This window comes from Sciurus vulgaris (assembly GCF_902686455.1).
Source record: "Sciurus vulgaris genome assembly, chromosome: X".
NCBI classification, from domain to species: Eukaryota; Metazoa; Chordata; class Mammalia; order Rodentia; family Sciuridae; genus Sciurus; species Sciurus vulgaris.
Genome location: NC_136471.1, coordinates 93,095,215 through 93,100,238, shown reverse-complemented (window position 1 = coordinate 93,100,238; position 5,024 = coordinate 93,095,215). Strand labels below are relative to the sequence as shown.

The window sequence follows — 5,024 nt, the reverse complement described above, 5'->3', positions numbered from 1 at the left end:
TATTTTTTAAATGTGAAGTGGTTTCAGTTACTTTGAAACTCACTAGAAAGTTATACTTTCAGTTATAAAATGTCACTTTCTTAAACTATATTAAGAAAATAATAGCTAAAACCTTCCCAAATTTGGGCAAAATCCCACGCAAATAGAGATGAAAAGAAATGAGTACACCCCACGTAAGACAAAAACCAAAGGAAGCCTTCGAGAAACATGATGTTTGAAATTCTTAAATCTCCAAAGACAGTGAAGCACACAAAAATGACATGTTATTTCTATGGGAAAACCAATTTTAGTGACAACAGATTTCTCATTTCAAACCACAGAGAACAGAAGGTAGAGTCATGACATTTTTTCAACTTTTTGAAAAAGAACTGACAACTATATACTTTATATCTAGAGATATTATCCTTTAGGAATACATATTCAGACCAAACAAAACTAAGAGAGTTTGGCATTTGCTGACCTATGCTTAATGAATGGCTATGGAAAGTTCGTCAAACAGAAAAAAACAAAATAACTGAAAAAAAGTTGGAATTTCAGAGCAGAAAGAAAAATGGAATGAATATAAATAGGATTAAATATCAGTTACTCTTCCCTCATGAGCATCTTAAGACATGTTTTATATTTGAAGGAAAATATTTTAATAACATCTGTTTTGATGCTCAATGCATGTAAAGAACATACTTGAGACAATTATATTTTAAAAGTTAGGAGGTTGACTAGACCTAAATGGAACTAAGGTCCATAGAAGACAGTTACATATGTATTTTATAATATCTGGAGTAACTGCTAACAAGACATAAGGTGACATACTCAAAGGCATGATATAGGAATGAAAATGACATTCTAAAATGTATTCAAATGATTCAGAAGCACAAGAATGCAGAAAAAAATACCCCACAGGAATGAGAAACAGAATAAAACCAAAACAAATAATAAAATGGCAGACTGAAGTCCTAATATATGAATAATTGCATTAAATTTGAATTGTCCAGATATAGAAATTAAAGACAGATTGGCCAAGTTAATTTTTTTAGCTTTTAGATTTTTTTTGAATTGTAAATTGACAAATGATTGCATATATTCATGGGTGTAAAATGTGACATTATCACATGTATATATAGCATGAAATGATTTAATTGAGCTAATTAACATATCCATTATCTCAATACTTATCATTTTTGTGATGAGAACATTTGAAGATTCCCATCTTAAAATCTTTGAAAAATACTATACACTATTGTTAACTATAGCACAATTTTGTCAGTATATCTCAAAAAACTCATCCCTCCTATCCAACTGGAACTTTGTATCCTCTGAACAACATCCCTAATATTGGATATATGTAATATGGCACTTTAAATGTCCTCTCTCATGTCAATGGACATAATGATTATAGAATACGGAAAGAAAGAATATAGAACTAAATAAATATCAAATGAGATAGGCCTAAGTGATGTAGTTTATACTCTGCACTTAGAATAAGACTGCAGATTTTAAATTCCAATAAATGTGAAGTAGGTTATAAGGGCCACTGTTTCTGTGACAGTAACATAAAAGCCTGAGTGAGGTTCAGCTCAGTTCCCCTACACCGCAGCCCTGGGCCTTAGCTGCCAACACTCCTGCAGCTCCCACTGCCACCACCTTCAAGCAGAAGACAGCTGTGCCTCCCACATATGCTGATCTTAGCAAATCTTCCAGGGATGTCTTCTTCACCAAGAGCTATGGCTTTGGCTTAATAAAACCCGATTTGAAAACAAAATCTGAGAATGGACTGGCATTTACCAGCTCAGGTTCAGTCAACATAGAGATCACCAAAGTGACAGGCAGCCCAAAAACCAAGAACAGGTGGACTAAATACAGCCTGATGTTTACAGAGAAGTGAGACTAGACACTGAGATCACTGTGGAAGATCAGCTTGCACATGGACTGAAGCTGATCTTCCATTCATCCTTCTCACCTAACACTGGGAGTGGGGGAATGCTAAAGGCAAGACAGGGTACACATGGGAACATATCGACCTGGGCTGCGATGTGGACTTTGACGTTGCTGGGCCTTCAATCTGGGGCATTCTGGTGCTGGGTGAGGATAGCTGGCTGGTTAGTTACCAAATGAATTTTGAGATTACAAAATCTCAAGTGACCTGGAGCAACTTTGCAGTTGGCTACAAGACTGATGAATTCCAACTTCACACTGATGTGAATGACTGGAGAAAGTTTGGTGGCTCCATTTATCAGAGGTGAACAGAAAGTTGGAGACTGCTGACAGTTTTTCCTGGACAGCAGGAAACAGCCACATTCTTTGGAATAGCAGCAAAGTATCAAATTGACTCTGATGTTTCCTTCTTAGCCAAAGTGAACAACTCCAGCCTGATTAGTCCAGAATACACTCAGACCTTAAAGCCAGGTATCAACTCACACTATCAGCTCTGCTGGATGGCAGGAATGTCAATGATGGTGGCCACAAGCTGGGTCTAGGACTAGAATTTCAAGCATAAATGAATACTATACAATCGTTAATTTTAACCTATTTTGCAGCATAGCTACCTTCAGAATTTAGTGTACATTTTAATGTTGTACGTCTGGGATGCAAGAATTGCTAAAAATTATGTTAGACCTCCAGGTTAAAAAGGATTCAACTTTAAAGTGTTACCATTTCAGAGATACAGAAGAAACTGAGTTCAAAAAAAGGTCCTTTCAGCTTGTGTTTGTGTGTGACTTGGTGGCCCCTCAAGAGACGTCAGGTTTCTTTTTTTTTTTCTTTTTTTTTAATCTAGAAATACTGCAAGAGGAAGCTGATAATGCATAGGCACTTTGTAAATCTGTATTGAATAAATGAATGGAATTGGGACTTCCTGAGAATCAAGCCTTGGTTTCCTAACCCTAATTGATGAGGAGCTTATTGCTTGGTGGTGTGTACAAATTCATCTGAAAGGGACTTTTTTTAGACAGATCTTCATGACCTTTTCCCACCCTAGTCCGTATCACCTCTTTTACACCAAAAGTAGTCTGCAGGATGTGGTCACTGTTTCTTTTTCATGCCATTTTGGGATGGAGAGGATGGATGTGATGAAGCCAGTAATTCAGGACTTAATTCCTTTGTGTGTTGTGGTTTCCTTGCCCTTGTGAAATAGCTTCCAGGAGCTCTGGCTCGAGGCTGGGAAGAGTCTACATGATTGCAATCACACGGTAACAACACTAGGAATCTAAATTGGACTTCTGTTGTATTCTCACCAGTCAATTTACTTTTTAGGAGTTTAATGGGTACATTTTAGAGTCTTCTATTTTGCCTGGAATTAGAGCCTCCCCTTCTAAAGCTGTAATTAACATCACTTCAAAATAAAACTTGAATAAAATGTTGAAACCTAAAAAAAAGTCCTGGGTAAAATTTTAAAAAATAAAAACAAAAAAGCAAACCTTAGTTCTAGTATCTTTTTTAGGGGGTGGTTACCAGGGATTGAACCCAGGGGTGCTTAACCACTAAGCCATACCCCCAGCCCATTTATTTGTTTATTTATTTATTTAGAAAGGGTCTCACTAAGTTGTTGAGGCTGAGGCTGGTCTTGAACTTGTGACCCTCCTGCCTCAGCCTCCTGGGTTACTGGGATTACAGGTGTGCACCACTGTGCATGGCTGCTACTAGGTATCTTTAAGAGAAAACAGGAGCTGCAAAGTAAGCCTAGGATGTAAACTTTTACCCAGAACTGCTTACATGAAAATAAACAACTGTAAAGTTAAGCTGCAGTTTGGTGATACAGCTAGAAATAAAATTCAGATCTCAGAGCTAATCAAAGGTGGTGATGCTGGTGAATCAACCCATGATTTTTAGCTGAGATTGCAGTAGCCTACACTTTCTGAGTCAGGAGGAACAAACCGTAAGTATATCAGTTTTCACTTGTAGCCTGATTTGAATCATCTGGGTACAAATTTAAAAATGTATTAAACTAGATGATAATGTAAATGTCACAGACCAAACTAGGAAAACACAACTAATTTGGGTGGAAATTTATGTTTGTTTTGTTTGAGGTGGGGACTTGCTATGTTGCTCAGACTGGTCTGGAACAAATTGGTGAAAATCTGTTTCCTAAAAATACATATATAGGCTAGGGGTGTAACTCAATAGTGGAATATGTGCATTAGCATGCACAAGTTCAATTCCCAGGTGCACGCGCACATACATACACACACACACACACACACACAAACATACATGTATTATAAAAATAAAAATGGCTGAAAATTAGCTAAGCATCTATTTTGAAAAGCAGCAAGAATAACAACAAAAGAACCACAAATAAATACAACAAAATACAAACATAAATGAAAGAGAAAATGAACACACGATAGAGTTTTAACCAAGCATTTCACCAAGCCTTTGAGAAGTCTGTAAAACTAATAAACTTCTGGTGAGGCATAGAAAGAAAAAAGGAATAAAGATACCAATTACTAATGTAAGTAATCAAAAGTAGGGGGTGACATCACTAGAGCATTTTATTACAAGCAATTTGAAAATTTAGAGAAAGTGTGCAAACAATAATATACAATTTAAAACATAAAAATTGACTTGAACTGTAAACATGAAATAAATATAATTAGCAATTAAATAATTTGATAAAATAATCTCTATGCCTTAATGGTTTCATAAATGAATTTTGTTACTATTTAAGTAAGAGATAATTCCAATATTACACAACCTTTTTCAGAAAATAGAGGTGTAGGGGACACTGCCCTCTTATGTTTTATAAAGTGGTCCTTGACACCAAACCTGAAGAAGGACAAATTGCGAAGGGTAAATTTCAAACCAATTTGTCTCACAGTGTAGATGAAAATATCCTAAGCAACATACTTGGGGAAAAAGCCTAGCAATATGTAAAAATGCTATCATACTATCATGACAAAGTTGTGTATATCCTATGAAAGCAAGATTAGTTTAACATCAGAAAATATATCAATGTAATTCACCACTTTAAGAGAAAAAGAAACCTAATGTGGAAAAATTATCATTTATTCATGAAGAAATAATTTGTA

At 35.7% G+C, this 5,024-nt stretch overlaps 1 pseudogene across 1 annotated transcript; it reads left to right on the top strand.

Annotated features, from left to right (window-relative positions):
* The first annotated feature begins 1,673 nt into the window (after positions 1-1,673).
* LOC306651361 (non-selective voltage-gated ion channel VDAC1-like) lies at positions 1,674-2,693 on the top strand (annotated as a pseudogene). The gene has a single exon. The product of its transcript is annotated as a non-selective voltage-gated ion channel VDAC1-like (transcript).
* Positions 2,694-5,024: the final 2,331 nt, after the last annotated feature.